This window comes from Humulus lupulus, chromosome 1 (assembly GCF_963169125.1).
Source record: "Humulus lupulus chromosome 1, drHumLupu1.1, whole genome shotgun sequence".
In the NCBI taxonomy this organism is placed as follows: Eukaryota; Viridiplantae; Streptophyta; class Magnoliopsida; order Rosales; family Cannabaceae; genus Humulus; species Humulus lupulus.
In genome coordinates, this window is record NC_084793.1 from 81,239,634 (window position 1) to 81,267,447 (window position 27,814).

Sequence of the window (27,814 nt, forward strand, 5' to 3'; positions counted from 1 at the left end):
AAAATAAAACTCTTATTGTAGCTGTCCTAACAACTGGTGTATATGTGTCAAAAATTAAACCCTTTAGCTACTCATCTAGCTTTGAAGGTTTATATCTGCCATAGGTGTGATAATTCCTCCGAAATACCCACTTGCACCCAATTAGTTTTGAACCTTGTGAAAAGTCTACCAATTCCCATGTGTGGTTTGACAAAATTGAATCCATCTCATCATTTATTTCCTCATTCCAAAAGCGAAGTCTCTTGAAGACATTGCTTCTTGGTAGGTTTTTGGATCATCTGTTTGACTTTTTCAAGTTTACCATAGAGTATCTCTACTTGAGAACATTTCTCATTTGATCCTAACTCTTTAAGTCTTTGGCTTCTTTGAGGCAATATAGGTTGCTCATCAACCTTTGGATCTTTCTCTTCACGAGATTCTCCAACATTTGTGGGTTCTTGAGAGTTGCTATAACCATATAACATATTTTCAAAGGACTCCACTTCTTTTGATTCAAAGATCACATTCAATGATCACATTTGTGTTTTATTTTATTTAAATGTTAAGTGTGATGAATTGTTTTATTTAAATGTTGTTTATTTTATTTAGTTGTTGTTTGTTTTATTTGATTGTTTGATTTAATTGTTAGAATTGTTTGGTATAATCTTTTTGAATTTAAATTTGTTAATTGTTTGTTTGGTTATTTATTTTAATAAGTGAATAATTGTGTAACATGTTTATTTTACTATTATTGTTACATTTTAAATAAGTGTGACAATTGATGTGATTATGTGAGATTTGGTTGAATGTACTAAGGTGCATGGTAGATAGTGATGCACCCTAGTGATTTAGTGTGTGCAAGTATATGGTAATAAGATGCACATGTGTGGATTTTCTACACATTTTATAATTTCCTTTTATTTGATATAATTGAGTTATTTAGATTAATTAAAAAAAATAATAATAAAAAGGGAAATGGGAAGAGTGGACGGTTTGGTGTGGGAAAAGGAAGTGATTTATTTCCTTTATATTTTTCAATCAATTAAGAGATGATTTTGGGGAATTTTAGCACATATTGGGTAAGGGAAAATTTGACCATTTTTATTCAAATAAATAAACTTTTATTATGAAGGATTTTAGGCTTAATTGAAGAGTGAATTAGGGAAATTACCATTATTTTAGTAATGGATTTATGGGGAAAATGGGAATTAAAAAGGGGATATGGAGAAGATAGGCCATTTGGCCGTGAGCTAGAGAGAAGATAGAGAGAGAGAGAGAGAGAGTGGCATGCTAGAGAGAAGGAAGGGCTGCCATATTTTCTAGAGAGAAGAAGAAGAAGAAAGGAAGAAGAAGAAGAAAAATGGTTCAAGCTAGGGTAAGGTTTTTGGTTGTTTTCCTTATGATTAATCTAGTATTTTGATTGGGTTGTCTCTAACCTTGTTCATCTTCTTCTCCATCTTGATTATTCAAAATATACAACCCCTAGAGTTTGAGCAAGGAGGTTATTGGACTCTTGATTGGATTTGATTCTTGATTTTCTATCAAGAAGAGGTATTGAAATCCCTCCCTAAATTTTGTGATTATTGGTTTTGATGAATAGATTATTAGAGGGATTATGGTTAAAGGGGATTTATGTTTTGGGTAGGAAAAAAATGGGTACTTGGTGTTCTTGATATCTTGTTGATAATGAGTTGTTTGATTTGCATGAAGGGTATTATGGTTTAATGTATAAAAGGGTTATGATGTTGATTTTCTATGTATAATGATTAGTGGTAATTTATGAATGCAAATATGGGGCTTCGGCCTAGGCATACCTAAGGATCATCTTATATTTTGTTTGATGTTTTATGATTTTCAATATATTAGATCCATGTTTTAGGACCTTTGTAATTTGGGTAAAATGATAATTGGAAATCTTGCTATTTGGATCCATGAAATTTTGATAGGATGCATGTGATATTGTGGAAGAATAAATTATAAGATGCATGAAAATAATGATAGAAACATGTTAGGTTAATATAAAGGCATATGTGAATATGGTGTTTATGAATTAATGTATGTTATTGTTATTGTTAGTGTTTTGTTGGATTTCATGTGTAGATTCAATGGAATAGAAAAAAATGGGATTTTATAAGATTGCATGTGAATATGTTAGTAATATTCTTAGAATTATGTATATAATAAGAGCATGATGAGATTTTGGACATGTATGATTTTATGTGAAATTTTTGGGATAAGGGATGAATTTCATGAGAAATTAAGCTTGCTGATTTTTGTAAATAATTGGGTAAAGTTTGATAAAAAAAAATGATTTGCATGCATAAGTAATGTCCTTGATGTTATGTTAATTTTATGAAATTAAAAATGGTATTTTAAGTCACAATAAAATGATATTTTACTCAAATAAATACCTACAGAATTTTTATTGTATTTTTTAGAGAAATATGAGGTTTTAAATTGAATATGGTGATTTTTAAAGATAAAAATGATTGCTGGAATTTTTGTAAAAAAAATGTGAAGTGTTTCAATAAAATGAATTTGATGAGTATTTGAGATAAAATTAATACCCTAGATTATGGTAATATTAAAAGTGGTATTTTAATATGGTATGAATGCATATTTTGATAAGTTATGATTTTTCTTCATTTTGATAGAGAAAAATATTTAGAATCAATTTATTTGTGATTTTTAAAGAAATTAAATAGTGGCTGAAAGTTTGGTTTAAAAAGTTAAAAATGATTATTTAATTGTCACATATGGATTTATGTTACATAAAACTAAGTCTTAAATAATTTAAATAAAATATATTTTCCCACACTTAAAAATATATTTTTCTCACATCATTTATGTAACACAATTAACCAATATCACATTTGATTTTTCTAAAGAAACATATTAATCATAGGTATTTTAATTAAATTCCAAGCTTTTGATTATTTCTTTGTAATTTGAGAATAATAAATGAAATTGTCACATATTTTACTTTGTTTTTAAGTTAAATAAAATTATTTTATAAAATAAAATAATGTTTTGAGAAATTTAATCAACCTAGAAATTTTAAGAAAAATAAAGCATGTTATAAGTCTATTAATTTTTAAAAACGATAGAAGTAAGACATGTAGAATTATCGTTTTTAAAACGACTCAATTACGCAATATTCCCACGTATGCATGTTACATGCAAATCCACTTTTACATCCAAAATTATGTCTATTATTCAACCATGTGGGTTTTATAGAAAGATCATGCATGTAAAATAGGCAAAATGAGCATTATTCTTTTATGGTCTTATGTGTAGTTAAAAATAATTGCATGTTATGTGTAACTCTTATTATGTGTGCATGGCCCATGCACACATGAGTTGTATGAAAGGGCAAAATAGTAATTTTATGAACCTAAGAAATGTTATTTTGGTTATGGTATAGGCTCGTTGAGAGGTTGTGAAATTTCTTAGCTTGGACCTGAGGTAAGGAAGTTAGATAAATTCTATTATTTTTATGCTATGAATGGTAAGACTATTGTATGAATGAATCGTTATGAATTATGAATGCCATAATGTGATGATATGTGGCTTGTATGAATATGATATGTTTATGAATGGATGTTAGCGTGATGAACACGACACATCAAATGAGTTACTAAGGATATAAAGACGTGACTCCTATGTTTATGAATGGATGTTAGCGTGATGAACGCGACACATCAAATGGGTTGCTAAGGATATAAAGACGTAACCCAAGTTACTAAGGATATAAATACGTAACTCCTAGGGCGGACGCGCTGAGGTTATTCAAGGACCAGAGACTCTTGTTTACCTCATAGGGTGACATGGACAAGTTAGCGGGCCATGTTCACCATGAATGCTGTATGAATATGCTATGATGTTATGTTATGATAGTGTTATGATATGCTATGATGATATGTTACGATAATGTTATGATATGCTATGATGATATGTTACGATAATGTTATGATATGCTATGATGTTATGTTATGATAATGTTATGATATGCTATGATGTCATGATGTTTAAAGATGAACGATAGTGGTTGTATTTTTTGTATCATTACTTGCTTATTGTTTGTACTTCCTTACTTGGCTTTTAGTTCACCCCCTTACTTTCCCTTCCAGGTAGCAAGTAGGATTTCTCTGTGGCATGCGCGGTGACGTGAGGAGTTCTATCGTCGTAGGGTGTATGTCGTGGGGTATCCTATGGATGGAATAAACGATCACTTTAGGACGCCATTTTAATTATGTTATGTTTTAAGAGACTTTCTAAATTATCAGTGGGACTTAATTATTTAATTTTGTTTCTTTTGAACTTTGCATAAAAACTCATATTTTCTTTTTTAAACTAATGGGCCCAACTTGCATTGTTTTAAGCAAGTCCCCACTGAGACCTTTATAAAAAGTGGTTTTCTTTATGGACCAATGATATGTGAATGTTTTAATAAGTACTAGTCTAGGGCGTTCTTTACAGTGGCGTGCCCCCAAGTCGTGGCTACCTAGGCGGGCCGCAGTGCGCTTATGAAACAACAAGCCCCTAGGGCTCCCAAGAACTAGGTCGCAGCGCGCCCCCGTGAACCCAGAAATCCTGGGGCTTTTCCTACATTTTCTCCCAACCTAATTCATCCAAGTCTAACCCAACATGCACTAGAACAAGAATTTGAGCCTTTATACCTTAATATTCTACTCAGAGTAACACAACCACTTAAAATTCTAACCAAAATCCTCCTAGGAACTTAGAATTCAGCAAAACCCCTTTGAATCTTAAAAGCTTAAGAACACCTATACTAATAGCAGAATTCCACCAAAAAAAATCAAAGCTTAAACCTTACCTTGATGATGTATTCAATCCCTGAGCTGATTCCCAAACGCAACAAACCTTAATTCTTCACTTCCTTAGCCTAGGATCCTGAAAAACTCCACAAATTCCAAGCATCCAGAGAGAGAGAGAACGTAAGGAACAGAGGGAGCTGAGAGAGAAAGTCTTGGTATTTTCTTGTTATTTCCTAAAGTTTCCCTAAACTTATCCCTTAGACAAATTACCAAATTACCCTTATACTTATCTCAGTCCTTTATTGCCCATGAGGGCAAAATGGTCATTAGCCCTGATTCCCGCTAATTCCTCGAGTCATCCTACAAATTCCCAATTAATCCCGACATGCCCAACTAATTACCAAATACTTACCCGTTACTCGATAAAACCCATATATACATTAAATTTCCCAAAATACCCCTAGGCTCACCTCGAGCCAGGTATTAAACCCTGCTGTGACTATTCCGCTAATCTGCTCACTAGGATCGCCTCGAGCCGAACACTGCAAATATATCCACAAAATAATGTGGTCTCAATCATTTAACACATATAATCACATTTATGCCCATAATGGGCCAAAATTATAAATACACCCTTATAAACAAGAACGGACCCACATGCATATTTAATACACATAAACATGCATATATATATTCATATTATCATATAAACCATGTAAGCCACGTAATCACATATTTAATCAATTAATCACACACATATATCCGATTATGCCATCCTAGCACGCTAATCAATGCACTAAACCTTATTAGCATTTTTGGGACGTTACATGAAAAATGTGATCAATACTTTTAAACTCTAATAACCCATATTTGTAGTGTCTGCATCATCATTAGGCTCAACCAATAGGATTAGAGCTTTTAAACTAGTCATTTGGAGCAAAAAAATGCAACTTTCAGCATTTCAAAAAATGCTGTGAAAAAATGCGGTAGCATTTTCGACCAATTACAAAAATCCTTAGGCTTAACTTCCCAGGCGACGCATTGCCTCTAGGATGGCGACGCAACACCACAAGGGTTGTGTCAACTCCTCAAAAGTGACCTTAACAACCTCCAAATATCCCTAAACTTTTTGGGCATGCTTAAATACCTCATTGTATCACTTTAGACCCATAAAAGTCAATTGTAGATGCCTACAACAAAATCTCATATTCTTACTTCAACTTAAGTGAAAACCGTCAAGTGTTTTACACCACATTATGTAAATAACTTAACCATTATATTTAATTAATCTCAACGCCATGAATGTAATTTGTATTTAAAGAGTGAGTTTGTATTTTGGGAGATTAAGAGTGGAAATACTTAGTCTTGTCCTTGAATGTATGTTGCACTATTTTTTATATCCTTTAGTCTTTAGGAATCAAAGGATTATTTCCATTGTGACTACTTCTACAGTCTTCAGGAAAAGAGTTGATGAAAGACTTTCTTCACGAGGAAGAAAGCATCATATTCATTGGGAGAAGAGCCACTCAAGTCTACCTTCAAGAGGAAGAAGGCAATCAGGCATCATTAAAGGGAGTTCAAGTGATGATCTGATTCTTGCAGAAATGAGATTGGTATTGAAACACAAAAGACTGCGACAATGATATAGAGGGAGTCTAATCTTGTATAAGTCATTGCTTTTGTATTTGTGATCTTTACTAATAAGTTTTCTTCTCTGAGCGTTGCTCCATGGACTAGGGCAATCGAACCATGTAAAAAACTACTGTGTTGATTTTTTATATTCTTGTGGTTATTATGTTTAAATCTGATTCATCACCATTCTATCATGATTAGTCAGATAGTGTGTTCGATCCATCTACTTATTACATTTCCACAGTTAAAATAAGCTGTTAATTACTTGGTAGTTAATTACGAAAAACAAAATTTCAATTGGTATCAGAGCAGGTCACTAAACTCTTAGTGAGATCTTGTGGTTATCCATTTAGTTATGTTTTCTACAATGTCTTTCTTTGCATAAAGAGGTTCAGTATCACATGTCCCATTGTTTAATGATACAAATTGTCCTTACTTGAAGGTTAGAATGAGAGCCTTTAACAAAATAATTGATTAGAAGGCTTGGAGGTCGATCCTATCCGAGTGGACGACATCAGTTGACATAGATGAGAAAATTGGTGTGACCAATTTAAAACTTGAATTAACTTGGACAACTGAAGATGACAAATTTTCAAGTTACAATAACAAGGCACATCATGCTATTTTTAATGGTGTTGGAGAAGGTCATATCAAATTGATCTCTTCTTGTGAAACAACCAAGGAAACTTGGGATATTCTTCGAATTCAATTTGAATGTACTACTGAGGTAAGAATATCTTGCTTCTTATGTTAATAACTAGGTTTGAAGAGCTAATGATGACAAATTATGAAAAATTGTTTGAATTTTATGAAAAACTTTATGATATTGCTAATGAATTTTTTGCTCTAGGTGAAAAATTAACTGATGCTCAAATAGTTAGAAAAATTGTTAGAGTCCTGCAGGTTCCAAGCTAAGATCAATGTCATAGAATAGGTAAAAAATTTGGATACCTTAAAAGTAGAGGAATTGATGGGGTCACTTCGAACATTTGAACTTAATCAATAGATGTGTCAAAAAGACAAACCTGCTACTGTAAAAGAAAAGACAATAGCCTTCAAATCTTCTAAGGAAGGCTCAGATGAGGAAAATGATGATGAAATGACATTACTATCAAGAAATTTTTAAAAAAATACATCAAGAAAATTAGTAGCAAGAAAAATCTGCCCAACTCATCAAAAGGTAATTTCTCTAAATCTTTTGAAACTAACAAAAAGGAATACAGTGTAGGGAATGCGATGGTTTAGTCATATTCAAGCCGAATGTGCTACCACCTTGAAGAAGAAGAAGAAGAAGAAGAAGAAGAAGAAGAAGAAGAAGAAGAATAACCGCAACATGGAGTGTTCAAGATTCAGAAAGCAGTGATGATGAAGAATCAAACAATCTTGCTTTAATTTCCTCTGTTATTTCTGGCTTACCTTTTTCTGTGCAAGAGAAAGACAAACTAGTATGTCATAATGGTTTTTCTCATCACCTAATAGTTTGGATTCAGATTCTAATACAACTGAATTAGACACTGATTCACTACCTGAGTCTTACAAACAGACGTACTCTCAATGTCTGAAAGTATGTTCTGAAAATCGTATAGTGAAAGGTAACAATCTTAATCTAGAGAAAAAGATTGAGGAACTTAAAATATGTGTGACCAATTATGAACGAGAGATTGGGTTAAAAGACAATGAAATTAAGCATCTCTCAAAATAACTTGATCACATAGTAAATGGTGTTAAGATGCTTAATCCTGGTTCTACGATTTTTGATGATGTATTAGAGAGTAATTTAAGATTTCATTGGAGTGTTTTCACTTAAGTTTGTGCAAATTTATGCTTGTTTTCTTCTTATTTTAGGTTTTAATGGTCAAGTACATAATATGGAGTGAAATAAGAAGAAACATGTTAAATAAGATGAAATGATGGATTTAGTATTGAGTGTGGAGCTTTAAGATGTTATGGGTGGAAAATACTAAGTTCAAGACTCTTAACACGCTCTGATTATGCTTGGTAATAAAAATATTAAATTTCAAGTCAAATTTTGACCACGATCCCATAACTTTATGGAAATAATCATAGAAATAGAATTTGTGGATCTCTTTCTAAACTTTCTAATACATATTGAGAAATTTCATTGGAAGTTTGGATGAAAAAGTTATGCATATTTTACTAAACGACGTTGGATTAGGAAAAAAAACCGAGCTCAAAATTTTGTAACTAAAGCTCCAGGCGACATGTCGCTGCATAAGCTGTGACATGTCACCACTTCTCTGCCAAAAAACTAAATTTTTGAAAAATCGAGTGACATATCGCCTAGAAGGGTCTCAACATATCGCCATATGCCTGTTTTTGATGATTTTTGATAATTTGGACACGTTTTTCCTTCAAATTTGAAAATAACTGAAATTTTGGATGTCCAAAAGGCTTGGGAGGCTATACATAGAAGGGTCGCAACATATCGCCATATGCCTGTTTTTGATAATTTGGACACGTTTTTCCTTCAAATTTGAAAATAACTGAAATTTTGGATGTCCATAGGGCTTGGGAGGCTATACATAGAAGATTAACATATCAATTATAAGGGGAACACAAAGGAGAAACACATTGGAAGCATCTTGAAAGAGTTAAAATTAGATTCGTTAAGGGCTTTTCTTTATTCTCTTTCCTTATGCCTTTTTTATTTAATTCAATGATTGTTTTTATGATTATGAACTGAATCTTTTGTCTAGTCTAGGGTTTTTAAAGTAGTCACTTGAATCTCTATTATTATCTATGAGGTTTTCATAATATCTTCTTCATCTCTATTCTGAATTATTTAATTTGTGTTTAATGCTTGTGATTGATTGAAAACATCATTTGCATGATTTATGATTTTAATTCGAGATCTGAAAAGTGAATTAAATATGCTACCGTTAAATAATCATAATCTACATATTGTATGAGAATACTTGTATGTATTGTGTAGCATTTATGGTTTTTATTCTTAATGCCTTTTATATGTTAGAATGATTACAGAGGTGTATAAAATTCACATATAAATTGAGATCTTATATCTTGAGAAAGAATATGAGTCATTGTAGTAAACCCGCTATCAATTTAGAAAGAAGAGTTATAAAATTTGAATAGTGAAATAATATATTGGAAAGTTGATGAAATTAAATGCTCTAGTTTTCTTCTATTGAATGAAATCGCTATTTTTTTATTTGTTTGTTTAGTTTAGTTTTGTTTCTTTATTTTATTTCTTAATTTTCAAAATTTCAAAATTTGCCTACCAAATAGAATTAGAATTGAATTTTTTGGTAATTGATTATTAGTCCTTGTGAGTTTGACACTTTTCTTGTTTAATCTATTACTTGTTTATGATTATGTATACATGCATACTAAAATTCCACCAACAACTTCACATTTAAATAAGTTCAAGTTTTTATTTTGAAACAACTTAGGAAATAGATATTTTAAATAAGAAAAACTAGGGTGGCCTAGCCTATAATGCCATCGCATAATATCATTATTACCAAAAGCAATACAACCTGAAACAATAACTTTATTCACTAGAACATAAGGAACGTAAAATGAATAAATGTAATGCAGTCCACTACATGCCCTCACACTCCCAATCATCTTCCTCAAGGACATGTCCGAAATAGTACAAGAAAGCTGTGAGAAAGAGGCAAAACATTGTTGATCCTGAGTGAGTTTATTGATTGAAAGCAGATTGCAAGACAGATTTGTGACATGTAGAACATCAGTAAGAATAATAGAAGGGGATAAATAGATAGTGTTGATGACATTTTTCATCAACTAAAACACAAAAGAAATTAAGTAAATGTATAATTTAGAAAGAAAAAAAGAGCAAAGATTTTTACGTGGTTTGATAGTTAAAATCTATCTAGTTCACGAGTCACTTTTATTTATCTTTCTATGTCAAAGCTTCCAGAGCAATTTCACAGAGTTTGCGTAAAAGAACTGAGCCTCCCCTCTAAGGACCATTGTCCATACTATTTATAGGCATGATTCCTCAAATATCCTCCCGTAAGCTTAGGAATATTACAATATATCATATTTGAATTTGAAATACAAATTTTCTCATTAAAATACAATACATTGCATTAATTGTAGATGCATATCCCTAAACAATAGGGTTGATTACACAGTTTAAATTAAATCCCCATGATTGTAGGGATTTTTTAACAACATCTTTGTGTATCACTTTAATGCTTATTCAAGCCTATTTGCAACAACCACGAGCTTGTATGCAACCTCGAGCTTAGCATTCTAGTTATTGTCACCTCCTTATCTGATTAGCCTTTCAAACTCACCTTTGGGAGGAGACTTCTTCTTTCGAGCTCGAGTACCTCTGATGTGGCACCTTGGAACTTCATGATCATTTGTTCAAGTATCATACTGAATATTTGTTAATTCCGAGCTTATCTCTTGCGAGCCCACATTTTGAGGTTATTTATTTATTCTCGAAGTTTGAGTGTAACATTTTTCCCCCTAAAAAGTGTTTGTTTATTTCTTATGAGAAGAAAACTTTTGAACTTCACTTTCGAGAAATGTGCCCTCCTACCACAATCGAGTGTGAACACGTGTCAACACAGGAATGGATACTAAGAGTACTTGATTACTCTCTTTTTGCACACGTCCTTTCCTATTCCCCCTTTTTCTGCCAGTTTTTGAGATTAAACGTGGTTCATTGGATCACGTTTTAATCTATTTCAAGGGCCTAGATTCATCCCTGAATGTTTCCTTTTTGCGTATTTAATTCCCTCATTCTCCTTCTCTGTTTTCACTTTTACTCTCCCAACTTTCAGAAAAGAAACTCAAACTAGAGCTCCAAATTTTCACATGTTCTCCAAACCTAAAAAACAAAGCATTCTCCACACCTTTGGTTCCATAGAATCATTCCTGCTTTCGATCTTCCAATTGACGATCTCTTTATTTCAACGATTGACTTTGTGTAAGTTTTTGAACCTTTCTTTGTGTACCGTTCTTTTATTTTTCTTGCATGAGAAAAATTTCTTGGTTCTTGTTGTGAAATCTTCTCTATAAAAAGGAGTTTTTGATTTGTATGGATGAGTATTTGTAGTGAATAAAGATCTGTTTAGGAATTTTTTTAGTAAAAAACTAGTGAAAATGGCATTTTTTTAGGTTATGGGGTAATATGTTATATGTTTCGTGTAGTACAAGAAATAAGGTTTTAATGCTCATAAACTGATGATATCCCCATTTTTGTTAACTGCCCATTTCTTCCTAGAAATTTGGGATACCCAAAATTGGAAGTAATCGTCCCACTCTCAGTGCCCCGAGCTTATAACAACTTGATTATGGCATTCAAATAGTCTCACTATTTTGAGTCTTTGAGCTCGAATTACTCTATCTCGTTATCTCGAGCTTGTGAACTCGAGTTATTAAGATATTTTCTTTTTATTATTTATAATTGATGGGCCCTCAACCTTTTCTTTCTTGTTAGATGATGCAGTCTTCACAAAATCAGTGAAGGGCCAAGCTTGTAATCCTTTACCACCCACCGTCTCCCTAAGTTGAATCTTCATTTACTCGCAATCAATGGTTAATTCGGGAACACGATGAACACCTCGAATGTGAAGACATTCGAGCGCACTTTCGACGTCAGGTTGCCGAGGATGAAGGAAAAAGAAGGAGACTACGGTTTTCCATGTATCTAGACCCATACCTCAAAATCTGTCCCATTCCCTTAGATCCCAAGTGTAGGGTTGCCATAGAATTTCCGATGGGTAGGCCCTCCTTTGAGATCATGGAGAGTACGTCAAACCAGCCAGCTAGTCAAACAACCTCTGAAGTTTCTTCTGCCTCGGCCCCGAAGAGTTCTTTCTTCGAGGCTGAACACTACCAGAGTTCTGTTACCTCCACGAGACAGATTTCAGACATTCTATCTCATCCTGGATTAACCAACCAGCTCCGATGGAAGGAGTTGTTTTGCTTTGGGTAAAGATGGCATGGATAGAAAAGTTAAGCTCGCGACCTGGAGTTGCAAGCATATGCGAGTAGGGGCACTACTGCTCTTAAAGGAGTACTTTAGGAAGTTCACCGACTCCGTCAGTATTTCCCCCTTCCAACTCCAATCCAACTCATACAGAGTCCTAACAACACCGAGGTCACTGTATCATGAGAAGAAATGGGATGGACCCTTGACACATGAGATTCTGTATCTTTTCTTCTTGAAAAGCAACTTGACCCAAGCAAAAGGTGGTGATGGCTTCTACTACTTGTCGAGCTATCCAAGGGAGAAGAGATTGTTCGATGACATACCTAATCACACTCCAAACTTCAAGACCATCTTCAACTGGACAAAAAGGCCCGATTAATCCAAATTATATTCTTTTCAACGAATCCGTAAGTATTCTCTCGCAGTTTACTTCTCGAGTTCTTTTCATTTCAAGCTTGAAATGCTCATTCAGGTTACTTGTGCATCCAACTACAACTGCCCAAAGCCTACTAAGGCTATGAAGGAACACCGGGAGGAAATTATAAAGCTCTCGTATGGTCAGCGGTCCCTTAACAACCTCCTACATGATGACAAGCTCCGCTTGTGCACTTTCCTTGGTGTAGGTGAGTCTACAGACGATGTTGGGACTTGTAAGTATGCGAGATGGGAAGATGTCCTAGTCCTTATTGCTTAGCTCCCCTCCAAGAGAAAACACTCGAGCTCACATTCTTGAGCTTCCATTCCCTGCTTAGTTGAACCTTCAGGCTCGAGGACCGAAGCACAAGACGAGGCCTTTCCTAGCCCATCTGATGAAGGTAAAGTCATGCTAGACATGTCTATGTGGTCTCTGAACCTTTTAAAACAAGAACCCAACACCGTAGTTCTTTTTTATGACCCCCAAAATAACTTTATGGTCTGGTCGGGGGTAGATTTTAAGGTCTACAGAGATGATAGTTGGTTAGGTAAATTCCATACTATGTACAATCTTAAAGAGGTTTTGGAAGGGATAGCTATCCAGTATGGGACTAATGGTTATAGGGATCTATCAAGGTTATCCCTTAATTATCGAGAAGGAACTTTCATAGAATCCTCTGAAAATGGAGGGATTTCCTGGTCCCCAAGTTCGAGCCAGAGGGGACATTCCAGTTAGGTTTCTTTACTTAGAAATTCTCATATTTTTTTCTCAAACATGATTAAGTACTAATGTTTGTTTTCCTTTTTTTAGGTGAGATGGATTCAGACATTGAAAACCTTCTCAGCCAGCCCACTGCTTCTAAAGGATCCAGATGCCAACTGGTGTCCTCAAAAGGTGCTCGTTTCTCCAAGGTTGCAAAAATGACCAAGAATGCACCTGCGACCTCGACGCAGGTAGAGTCAGGCCATGCTATTGTTCTCTCAGTGCTTCTGGAGGTTGTTGTTCCTCCTCCTTCGAGCCAAGTGAAGAACCCACACTCCAATCCTAGATCGTAAGCTCACGGTCGTACCCTACGTTCCTGAGTTTGTGGTTGACAATGCTCATGACACTTCAGGAGCTCAACTTGGTTTGAATGCCTTGACCCGCATTGGTCAATGCTACAACAACCTCAGAGCTCCCCAGTGGGAGTTCATAACAGGCTGTAAGGATGACCCTTCCCTTTTTGACAAGACTGGAGAGTTGTTCTCTTTGGTAAGTTTGCCTTAAAAATTGATTAACTTTGTACTTTAACATCAAAATTTTTGTTTCTAGGTGTTTAACATCTGTTCTCGATTGCAGGCCTTCCTTGCCTTTGTCTAAGGAAACATATATCAAGGTTGAGGATGACCTTAAGAAGGTACCTAAAGCTTAAGAGGGTCAAGGGATAAATACCAAGCTCGAGGAGGGTAAGAAGACACCTTACAAGTTAATTGAGAGCGAGAAACTTGTCTTCTTACGAAATTCAGGACTAAGAAGGAAAACGTTGTTGATATGGTGATGTATCAAATTTGGGTTACGAATCCTGACCTCGATACCAGTTTCATGGCTTACAAGGAGACTAAGTATGTTGACAAGTTGCAGGCTTGTTTAGAGGAGGAGGAAGCCAAGCTCACAGCTCAGGAGGCTGCGAAGGCCAAGGAGCAAGCTAGATCGGTGGATGTCGGAGCTGCCAATCCTTGAAGATTCAAACATGGTATTATTTGATAATTGTAATTATCTTTTTTTAATGCCCTTGGGGCAAAGACAATTTATAGCTCGAGTTCGAGCTGTTTTTATTATCTTGTGAATGTTTATATAACTTAAACTATTTTTATACTCTCAATACTCTAGCTCGAAAACTATTTTGCACATTATCTACTTATAACTTTTTTCCTTAATATCATGCATCATATTTCTCTATTGAAATTTTTGAAGCTTATTACTAAGGGCTTGCTTTCATACTTGTTTACTCATACAAGCACATTTTCGAGCTTAAGTTCGAACTTCTGTATGATCATACATGGTTCATCCGATCACTCAATTTTGACCTCGTTATATTCAAGGTCGAATACTACTTATACCATGTATTTTTGCGTTTAAAAAACAATTATTGGCTTGTAGTCTCGTTAGTCTATTTATTTCTTGCTTAGTTATAGTAACTTTTCTCATCCTAGAGTATGGTCTCAAGGTTGCGAGGCTGAAACTATTTTGCAAAAAACTCCAGCTCTGTCTCGATTTATGAATATTGTTGGTTAATCTAGAATTCTAACTTTATCATTGTATTGATTTATTTGTACTGGTTAATCCAGACTCATAATAGAGTTATGCTCATGCTTGGTTATTGGTCCATGCACTTATTTTTATGCCCATGCTTGGTTCTATCCATGCACTTATTGTTATGCTCTTGCTTGGTTAGCGATCCATGTACTTATTTTATTTTTATTTTTGTTATATTTTTTCGAGCTTATGGTATGATAGTATACCACTTATGCCCCCTCAAATTCCTATGATTGAGAAATGTTAGGTTACTGAATATTGAGAGCTTGCAAAAAATAACAAATAAAAGTAATGAAAATGAATAACATTTTATTGATGAAAGGCCTTGTTAAAACCTTCAAGAGCAAACCCTGCGGGAAAATCTCAAGAAGGGAAAAGAGTTCCTTTGGGAAAATATAAGCTTGGTTACAACTAAATAAACATCATTACATAATTTATTGATAATATGGTTGTAGATGTTCAACATTCCAAGCTCGTGGGACCAATTCTCCATTTAGTCGAGCTAGTTTATAGACTCTAGGTCGAATGATGGATTCAATTTGGTAATGTCCTTCTCAATTAGGTTCGAGCACGCTTGTAGAGGGGTCTTGTGTGGAAAAAAATACGTGCCTTAGCACCAAGTCTCCCATTCCAAAGTGTCTATCTCGAACCCTTTTGTTGAAATATCTTGTATCCCTTTGCTGATATGCAACATTTTTTAGTTGGACTTCATCTCACTTTTCTTCAATTAGATCTAGGCAATCTTCGAGCTGAGATTGGTTTGAGTCTTGTTTATATGCTTCACACCTTATAGTAGGAACTTCGACCTCAATTGGCAACATTGCTTCACAGCCATAGGCTAGGGAGAAGGGTGTGTGTCCGGTTGAGGTTTAAGTTGTCATCTTGTAAGCCCATAGGACTTGTGGTAATTCTTCTGGCCATCTGCCTTTAGGCTCTTCGAGCCTTTTCTTCATAGAACTATTAAAATTCTTGTTTACGACTTCGACCTGACCATTTTCTTAGGGAAGGGAAATTGAGGAGAAGCTTTTAATAATCCCATTTTTCTCGCAGAACTGTGTGAACAACTCATTGTCGAACTGGGTTCCATTGTCCGAGACCATCTTTCTTGGTATCCCATATCTGTAAATGATGTTCTTCACCACAAAATCTAGAACTTTCTTTGAGGTGATTGTGGCTAAAGGTTCAACCTCAGTCCATTTAGTGAAGTAATCTACGATAATTACTGCATATTTGACTCCACCTTTTCTTGTTGGTAGGGATCTGATGAATGGCCAAGGGGAGCTCATCATGGTGAGTTTGGTTGGTGGAGCTCAAGGTATTGAGGTGAGTCGTTGAAAATTGTCATAATGCTTTATGTATTCGAATGAGTCTGCCTTTACCATAGGCCAGAAATATCCACGCCTTATTACTTTTTCGAGAGGATATGCCCCCAGTGTGATCTCCACAAAATCCTTCGTGAATTTCTTATAGGATTTACTTAGCCTTGGTTGGAGTTACACATCACAGTAATGGCATGGAATATCCTCTTCTATACAATCTCCCTTCCAAAATAATGTATCTTGGTATTTTGTACATAAGTTTTCAGACCTCGTTTTAGTCTATAGGCAGGTTTCCAGTTTTGAGGTGATTGAATATAGGTGTCATCAAAGTAGGCAGCAAGTCTATCATGTCGACTTCGACCTCGTCAGGCTCAGTTATGCTCGGTTCTGGTAAGAACTCTACTGGTACCACGTTGAGTGTGTCAGCCTCCCTGGTTGTGGAAAGTCGAGCTAGGGTGTCTGCCTTCGAGTTCTATTCCCACGGAACCTGCTCGATCACGTAAAACTCGAATTGTTCGAATGCCTCTTTGAATTTTTCCAAGTATGTTGACATCTTAGTCCCCTAACACTTGGTTGACTACCAACTTAGAATCATTATAGAAGTGTATGGCCTTAGCTTTCAGCTTGGAAGCTACTCAGAGCCCTACTAATAGTGCCTTATATTCAACCTCAAAGACAAATATTAAGGCTAAGTGAAACTTGTTTCTTGATGGGGTTATTAGGATAATGCCTACCTCCGATTGGTTCTCGCTGGAGGATCCATCAACATAAAGTCTCCACAGCTCGTGAGCTAGGGTTATGACTTCTTCGTTGGTTATTCCTATACATTCAACTATAAATTAAGCCAAGGCCTAAACTTTTATCATTGTTCATGGATGGTATGTGATCTCAAACTTCCTGAGTTCAACCGTCACTTTAATAGTCTTATGGATGCTTCAGGTTTCTCTAATATTTGTCATAGTGGCTAATAAGTCATCACATGAATAGGATGGGCTTGAAAGTAAGGACAAAGCTTTCAAGATGCATGAACTAGGCATAGTGCTAGCTTTTCCATTAGTGGATATCTTGATTCAGTTCCCAGTAGCCTTTTAATGGTGTAGTAGACTGGTCTTTGTACTCTTATCCTCCTGAATAAGTGTTGCACTGATTGCATGCTCGGTTGTAGTGATGTATAAGTAAATATTTCCTCTGTGACTAGTTTAGATAAGATTGGTGGCTTAGAGAGGTGCTTTTTGAGAGCTTGAAAGGCAAGCTCGCACTCGTCTGACCACTCGAACTTCTTGTTCCCTCTCAAAAGATTAAAGAATGGTAGGCACTTGTCTGTGGATTTTGAGATGAACCTACTTAAAGCCGTCATTCGTCCCGTTAAACTCTGGATGTCTTTATGCTTTTGAGGTGAAGGCAAATCGATTAATGCTTTGATCTTATCCGGGGTTACCTCGATGCCTCGAGCATTCACTATAAATCCTAAGAACTTTCCCGAAGAAACCCCGAATAAGCACTTTTGTTTGTTGAGTCTCATGTTATACTTTTGTAGTATAGTGAAACATTTTGAAGGTCATCAACATTATTATTATTGTGTTTAGACTTGACTAGCATGTTTTCCACATACACTTCCATGTTATTTCCAATTTGCTCGGCAAACATTCTATTTACTTGTCTTTGGTACGTTGCTCTAGCATTTTTGAGCCTGAAATGCATCACATTGTAAAGCATAGCCCTTTGTCTGTCATGAAGCTTGTATGCTTCTGGTTGGGTTCATGCATAGATATCTGGTTACATCCAGAATATGCATCCATGAACGACATGATATCATGACTCGAGGTTGCATCAACGAGCTGATCGATTTAAGGCAACATAAAATAGTCTTTCGGGCCTACTTTATGAGGTCAGAATAATCGATGCATGTTCGCCACTTGCCATTCGATTTTGGGACCAGTACTGGGTTAGCTATCCATTTCGGGTAGAAAGCATCTCGAATAAAATGATTTGTCTTCAATATGTCGACCTCATCTTTCAAGGCTTTTTTTCTCTCATTGTTGAGGAGTCTTCTCTTTTGCTATTTTGGAGGGAAGATTTTTTCGATGTTTAGTTCGTGGCTTATAACATTGGGACTAATCCTAATTATGTCTGAGTGTGACCACACAACTAGATCCTAATTTTCCCTCAGGAAGTGAATTAATTGCTATCTCGCTTCCTTTGTGAGGTTCTTCCCGATTTTCACCTCCTTGGTGGTTTCCTTATCATTGAGCTGAATGTCTTCGATCTCTTCAATGAGACCGAGATTGGCTCTGTCTTCTTCTATTATGGGGTCGATTTCTTCTTTGACGTTGTAGATTATTTCTTCAATTTCCTCTATAATTGCTAATTCTTGTGCATTGGCTTGGCCTTTCCCTCTCATGGAGAAACCATACCACTCTCGAGCTGCTAATTGATCTCTTTTCAAGGTCCTGATACCACAAGGTGTTGGGAATTTTACGGCCAAGTGCCTAACAGATGTGACTTCCCCTGGCCTAATCAGGGCTGGTCTCTCGAAAAGGACATTGTAGGCTAATGGGGTGTCCACTACTATAAACTCCATCATCTTAGTTATTGAGGCTGGATAGTCTCCTAAGGTCAGTGGGATCTCGATGGATCCTATACAAGGTAGTTGCACAAGCTTTTACGTCTCGAACAGACAACCCCATTTTTTCCAGGGTCACTTTATAAAGGATGTTGACCGAGCTCCTGCTATCGATCAGGAATCGGCAGATCCTCCTATTCACGAGCTGGAACGTTATGACTAGGGGGACATTGTGAGGAAATTTGTAATGCCCCAATTTCTTGAAGCGTTAATTTGACAATTACCGTAATTAAGGTTTAAAATAAAAGTACTCTTTTATTTACAAAATCAATCGTAAACACAACTCAATCGTTTAAAAGAATGAAACTCCAGAGTTTCATAGTTTTCATAAATTAATAAAATAAAAAACTTAAAAATCCAATCCATAAAACTAAAATATCATTCATGAAAATACTTAGTAAATTTCTAATGTAGGCCTGATCCCCTATGATCTTTAAATCCTCGACATGTACGCCCTTCGCCAAAACTCTCCAACTTATTGCGTAGTAACCACATCTTTGTCTTTACTTGCAACACAGAGTACCCATGAGCCATTGCCCAAGAAGAAGAGCTGTGTAGGACACAACCCCATAACCTTAATCGGGAATTTAAATCAATAACAGTAACAATAATATAACATAAATCATAACTCATTAAAAGACGTAGTCCAAGTTGAGTTGGACAAGTATCGTATAACGTAAGCATGCAATTTCCAACATATCATAAGCATGCATTTTCATAACGTAGACATGCATTTTAAGCATGAGCATGCCAAATAGTTATCACATACACATACACAACACATAACCATAATTTCATATAAGCTCATTAAACATAAACATTCACTAGCACAATCATGCATTAGCATAAACATATCATATAAAACAATTTCAACCATAGAGTACGTAAAGCATACACCCTACGTGCAGGTGTCCACTCTTCTTACCTTCAAAAGTAGCAGCGATCCACACACCATAACGCGTCTCTTCAAGTAACCTCAATGAGCCTATACATAACATATAACATCAATGTTTTAAAAACCTCAACCAAACAAAACCATAATTATGCCCACTAGTATTTTTTCTATGATTAATTGATTCCCATATTTGTACGGTCGCACCAGGGCTAGGCGCAGTCGCGCTAGGTCTCTACTTTCAGAGATCGCAGTTACGATTTCTAAACCTGAAACTCGAGCCAAATCGTAAAATCTTGACCCCAAACCACCAAAACAGGTATCCTAACATGTTTCTAACCCCATGAATCAAGATATTAACATATCTGAACCTATATTAGACACTATCAACTCAAAAACAATAACAACAATCTCAGAATTTCAAAAACTTAGATTGACAAAAACTTTAAACAGAAGTTGAACATTTACAGATCAAGATCCAGCCACCAAAACTCAGACCCTTGCCGCCTATGAGATTCCTAGCCCTTCAATAGCCCAGATTGGTGATCTCATTCAAACCTCACGCTTTCAAAAACTCAGATCAAGAGCGAGTGATTGTTCTTAGTTTGTTTCCCCTCCAGTCTATCGCCCAAAACCAGAGTCTGAAAATCGTACGACATCTAAACCTTTTCTTTCATATTAATTGATTATTTAATCTGACTTAATTCTTGTAAAACCAAATGACCTTTCTGTCCCCATCCTCAAATTTATCCTTAATAATCACTTAAGACCCTTATTGTAATTTCCAACCAAAACTAATAGTTTTAACTTTTGATAATTATGCTTTCTATCATAAAACCCATAATTCTACTTTGACCTCCAATACACCACTTCTATTACACTTTGCCCCCTAATACCTGAAGAAACTAATGTGTGAGGATTGCTTGACAGAGCACATAAATAAACATACATCATAAACCATGCATATCATAATTCATATAATTAAACACACAATGTCATACAATTTACCATAATACCCTTACTAGTAAAAGCGGATATTACAAAATTGGACATGGGAAGTGTCTTCTTCAGTGAAAGTAATTAGTTGGGATTAGACTTTTTTCTGTTTTGGCGCTTGCAGTTCAGGCATGTAGGGAGATCCATCTTTCGTTTTTAACTCCTGGACGTACCTCTTTTGAGCATTTATGCTTGCCCCTGCATTGTGAGGTCCCTCAGCGATGGTTATTATGTCTTCTCCCTTGATTGGGGGAGGTCGATTATCCTCCCTCACAGGTGGTGCTGCGACTTGTTGAGCAGATTGAGCCAGAGCTGTCCTTTGATTAGGCGAAGCTTGGGCTTGATTTCTATTACGGACATACTTTTCGAGGTAACCTCTCGAGATTAGTCCTTCAATCTTGTCCTTGAGTTTCCTGCATTCCTCAGTTGTATGTCCTATGTCTCTGTGGAACCTGCAAAACTTACTCGAATCTCTCTTGGAACATGATGTCACATTCCTTCAGGTCATTTAAATGGGACCTGATTTTCATTTGTGAAAAATATGTTTTCTCGAGTGTCTATGAGCTCGGTATACACGGTTTATATGGAGAAATGCTTAACTCCTCTCTTCTTCTTAACCCCATCTATCTTGAGGTTATTTCCTTCATTCTTCTTTCTCTAAGAAGAATTTTCTCCTAAAGGTTGTGTTGTGGATGGCGTCACTGAGCTCATAGCTAAGTTAATGTTGGTTGTTGTAGTTATTGAGGGGGGATGAGCCAATTTAAGTGTTGACTTCGCCTCTTCAACATTGATGAACTTCTGAGCTCGAGTGGTGAACTCGGCTATCATTCTCACTGGTTTCCTTTACATATCATCCCAAAGAGGACTTCCTGGTAGGACTCCCACTCGCATTGCCATAAGATGACCATTGTCATCAATGTTGCGAGCTCAGGTTGCCTCTATATTAAACCTCTTCAGGTAATTTTTTAATGATTCTATTGGCTGCTGCCTTATATTTTCCAAGGAGGAAGCCTCGGGCTTGATGCTTTTTGCAGCTTGGAATTGTTTCTTGAATTCCTTTGAAAGCCGCTCCCATGATGAGATTGAGTGCCTTTGAAATTTGTCAAACTAACTCTTAGTTGTTCCAGTAAGTGTGGTGGGGAAGAGCATGCATCTGAGCTCGTATCCGAGGTTGCTAGCCCTCAATACTGTATTGAAGGTGCTCAGGTGGCTACCTGGGTCGGTAGTCCCATCGTAGGGTGCCACGTGAGGTATCTTGAATCCGTTGGGGAAAGACATGCTTGAGATATGTCGATCAAAGGGTTCAAGCTCCTCATTTGAGTTGTAAGCCTTATCCTGTCTTTTCCTTATCGATGGAGCCTGAATGCTTCCTCGAGTTGGTTAATTCTTTCTTGAACCAACTCAACTGGAGGGGGAGCTTATGCTACTAGGAGCTGGTTATTATTCATAGAAACTCCAACTCCTTGTTGTAGTATTTATTCCTGTACACAGGCTGTAAGGGCTCCCTTGGAGCACTTAAATGTGCCCTCAAGTCCAGGTTTGGCCGACTGAACTGCCCCCATTTCTAGTTCAGGTGATCTTGAAGATCAGGATGATCATTCAGATAGTTCTTGTAATATCTAGGCTCAGAGTTATAGACACTCACTGACCTGCTATAATCCTGGCATCGCTCAAGGAAGCTGTCAGTTCTTTGTGGTTGTGGTTGTTGTTGTGGGGCATGATTTCAAGATGGATTATTCATGTGTACCCTAACTTCGGTAGCATGTGACCGCGACATATAACTTCCCATCTATTTCTAGCCTGTCTATGTCCTTGATGTGCCCCCAGTGGGACCTCACGATCACCCATACGCTCGGGTCGAGTTTGATGGCTTCTGTTCCGGCTTCCACTCCTAGCATTTTGGGTTGGCCTCTAAGGTGCCTTTTCCCCTACTCGGTTTCCACTAGGAGATTTCTAGGGTATATCTCGAGCTGGAGATGGATGTTTAATGGGTGATGTAGGATGCCTGATTGGAGATGGAGGTGGTCTCTTGTTGTTCTCGGTTGGCCTCGCTGGTTATAGGTTATTATTCTAGGCTCCTTGTGGGGCAGCTCGGCTATTCCCAATGGTGACTGAAACCTCTCTTGGCTGCTTTTTTCGCGAGGGGTTTCGAGATGATACGCTAGAGTGGTTGATTCCAGGTACTTGCTCCAGCTCTTGTTACTTAACTTTGTTGGACTCTTTGTTCGGCTACCCTTGCCGCAGTACTACCTCGAGGACGTCCCCTAGTTCATCGTGGGGGCGCTTGCAATTGTGCATCCTTCCTCATCATGTCTTCGTTCAGCCGCGTGGCTTATGATAGAATCTCTCGCAGTATCTGGTTCTCTAACTCCACCATTGGCAGGTATCTCTTGGGATTACAATAATAATCCTCATTAGGTGTCCTAGACCCTTGACCAGTTTCTTGCGGTGCCAATGTCACACTCCCTTCAGCAGGATTTTGTTCATTCATTGGCTGTTTGCCGGGCCGTTGGGGATGTTCCTCCATTTGGGGAGTATCTTCCTTGGGGATTCTGGGCAATGGTTGATCATTTCCAGAACAAAAGACGTTGCCAGCGGGTGTAACCATTGTTTGTTTAGTGGAAGGTTTGAAAAAACACAAGAATGCTTAATGCTCTCAATGAAAGTACCAAACTATTGACGACATTTTTCGTCAACTAAAAATAAGAGCAGTTAAGCAAATGTATAATTTAGAACGAAAAGAAGAACATATATTTTTACGTGGTTCGATAGTTAAAATCTATCTAGTTCACGAGTTACTTTTATTTATCTTTTTGTGTCAAGGCTTCCAGAGCAATTTCACAGAATTTGTGCGTAAAAGAATTAAGCCTTCCCTCTAAGGACCATCGTCCAAATTATTTATTGGCTTGGTTCCTCAAATATCCTCCCTTAATCTTTGGGATATTACAATATATCAAATTTGAATTTGAAATACAAATCAGTTCATTAAAATACAATCAATTGCATTAATTATAGATAAATATCCTTAAACAATAATGTTGATTACACGATTTAAATTAAATCCCCATGATTGTAAGGATTTCCTAACATCATCTCTGCGTATCATTTTAACGCATATTCGAGCCTATTTGCAACATCAATGCACTTTTTAGCTTGCGAACAACCTCGAGCTCAGAATTCCAGTTATCATCACCTCCTTGTTTGATTAACCTTTTGAACTCACCTTTTGGAGGAGACTTCTTCTTTTAAGCTCAAGTACCTTTGACGTGGCACCTTGGAACTTCATGATCATTTGTTTAAGTATCATACTAAATACTTGTTAATTTCGAGCTTATCTCTTGCGAGCCTACATTTCGAGCCTATTTATTTATTCTCAAAATTTGGGTGTAGCAGATAGATCCTTTACTAGCCACATATAAGAGTAAAACCATCTGTCATCTTAATTTTTTGAGTACCTGAACAAGGGGTTTATAAGGTAAACTGATGGGACTGACCATTCAAGTGATGTGAGGCACCAAAATCCACAATCCTGGCAGAATTTTGAGCATTGAAGGCAGCATAGATATCTTGCTTTTCGGAGAGGATGGAGTAGATACCGTAGTTTGGATAAAGGTATTGAGTAGCTGATGGAGTTGAGTGATCTGAACAAGAACAGTTTAAATTGCCATAAAGGAAGAGGTGAAGGATGAGAGAGACAAATGGCTTCGAAATATAAGGGAATAATTGTATGCTTTTGTTGGTATTAAATTAGAACAATATCAAAATACGCAGCAGAATGTATAGGGAGGGATTTTAAAAAATAATTAATACTAGCCAGGATCACATAGATTTTCCAATCAATATACGACTCATGTCAAGTAGATGGATATCGCACCCTCACAATGGCCCCACCACTACGTCATACATTACACATGTAATGCCAATAGCAGTCTCATGGTTGAGCGATCATGATCACAATTAATCAGTACAAGCAGTTATAACAACATTAGTTCATGCAAAGCAGACATTAACTTAAACAGATTTATGACATGGTCATCCCCGTGCCCTATAATTGTGGCACATGCCCTACACTCGGTGCAAGTGTCGGTTTTCTTACCTCAAGTTCTAAGCGATAAGGTAAAGCGAGAGCGACCATGATCCTTTCCTCCCAAGCCCTATGGTACCCCTAGTCACAGCATATTAAGGAATATCCATCAAGAACTAAACCAATAAAAGGGTTCAAAGACCAAACCTTAGCCCTCGGGACATCAAATCCACTAAATCGGGTAGTGGAACTGCTCCTGAGCTCTCTGCTCTAGATTCCCAAAGCCCAAAACCAAGATACCCTAATAGTCTCTCTCAGCCCCTTGGCAGCGCCGCGACCCCATGATGAACCGAGAAAGGCCTTGGAAACACTTGCATTTGAGATGCGGTGCCCAACTGGGCAGAGAGCCTCACACCCAAAAGTCCCTGCAAACGCACTGCAGCACTAAGTCGTTTTGAGGCACCTCCTGCCTCACTGAGTACATGCGGGAAATGGTGCCCCAAGAATAGCGTCGCGACACAACCCCGCAAACCCATAAATTTTGTGATTCTAGAAATCATAAACCGACCAAAACTCATCCCAAACACAATTTCAACAACTTACGAGCCTAAACCCGACCACAGATCAGTAATGCAACCCATCATCCCCTTAAAAGCAATATTTCAATACTCCAAAACCTAACAAAACCCCAAAAGCCATAAAATTTCAACCACCTTAAGAACACCTAAAAACTTCAAGAAAAGTTATAGAAGTTACCTTGTCTATGAAAATTTCAAAATCCTACAGCTCTTGTTGAGCCTTGCAAGCTCTTAATCTCCTCAAGAGAGTCCAAATTCCTCAAGAAATCTAACTAACCTTCAAGCTTGGGTCACTTGCTAGCTTTGTGCCCTTAGCCAAATTTGAGAGAAAATCCAAGTGAGAGTGAGGGAGAGAGTAACGTGCAAGGAAAAACCCCTTAGCCAAAGTTCTATTCCCTCTAGTTATTTGGTTAAAAGACCATAATACTCCTATCACAATATATTTCAAAGGTTAAGCCCTAGGGCAAAGTAGTCATTTTGCCCCAATTTCTCACTAACCTCAAATTTTTCCATAAATTTCCAATCAACTCCACCTAACCCATATAATCCCAATTTAATTCCCATTACCTAATATAGCCCGGTAATGTGCCAAATTACCAAAATACCCCTAAGCTCACCCTGAGCCGGGTATTTAACCCCGTTGTGAATTTTCTGCTAACTTGCTCACTAGGATCACCTTGTGCCAAATATCTCAAATATATCGACATAATAGTGTGGTCCCACTCAAAAAGCATATATAATTACAAATATACCCTCAGTGGGTAAAAATAAGAGTTTGTACACGAGATCCCAAAAAGGTGTTTAAAAGGCAATTACAACCCTCCAAATAATTATAGCTGAAACCAGCCTAAGTGGACAAATAAAATTTGGCTCGAGTTCTTAACAATCCCTCGACCATGGCGGTTGAGCATCTGTTGATGTACACACCGCCCCTAAAGCTCTCCAACTCACGGCTAGTCCAGCTTTCCCTTTCCCTTACCTGCACTACATAGCACCCGTGAGCCAAGGCTTAGCAAGAGAACTTAATTCAACAAGCACAAATAAGCAACAATATATGCACAGTAAACTTAGATCAATAAGTTCAATCAATAGCATAATATAAGTAATAAGCTTAACGATAATGTTCAGCTCAAACAAACGCATAGACCATTCACATCAATCAATAGATTAATTAAGTGAAAACAACACTTCTATTTATTGTATAATATTCAGGCCCGCCGCCCTTAGGCTAAGTCCTTTGGTCTTATAGCTAACCCCGACATGCTTTGGCCAGGCTGCATTTCGCACGCTTGCAATCGGCCCCCGACACCCTTAGGTCGATCTTCAAAATAGATATAATCACAAATATCATCGCACATCAAGCAATCAGAGGAAACCTATACAAGCATGCCTATCCAGATATTCTCAGACACAAATATATTCACAACCATAACATAATCGTTAACAGGGGTCTAATCCCAATTCAAAATTCAGGTGCAGTTTTCTTACCTCGAGTCCAGAGCTGAAGATGCAAGACAGTCCCGAGCACGATCCTCAATCCTGAGCCTTAACGGTAACCCTAGTCACAAAGCGATAATGGATAACTATTAAAACCTAAACAAATTAAAAGCTTTAGAATAACATACTAGCCTTCAGGACCTCGAATTCTATTAAACCGGATAGTAGAATCCTTCCCAAGCACATATGTTTGAGTTCCCGAGACTAAAAACATGATTTGGCTATTTCTCTCAATTAGTGTCGCGGCCTAGGCCCTAATCGTCATGCCATGCTACAAGTCAGAGAGTCCCAAGGCTCTCTCTTCTGAGGGACACGGGTCGCGGAAAGCCCTATCCTGCGCCGCGGTGCCTGGGCGACCTCAAGGACCCCTAGGGCCTTCTTGCACACACAGATTACGGCGCCCGAAGAACAGGGCCACAACTCGAGCCCAAAATCCCAGAAATCTTCAACATTTTCAAACCAAAAACCTTCAAAATTTCTCTATCAAAACCTCATTTTCCCAAAATCAAACCCCAAACAAGTTCACTGTGGCATATACAATATTTATGACTTATAAACCAGGTCAAAACAACCTCAAATTTCAAAATTAGAGGTTAACTAAGCACCCCTAAGAATATTCAAAACTAAACCATAAATTGAACAGATCAAGGTTTATAATCTTACCTCAATAGTAATTTTGATCCTCAGCTATCCCCTATCCGGCTCTAGCTTGATTCCCCAAATTCCCAAGCTCAATTTCATTGTTTTCTCTTCAAAGCTTCCAAAGTCCTTCAAAGCCTTAGAGAGAGGGATAAACGAGAGAGAGAAAGAGATAGTGTAGGCTGAGGGAG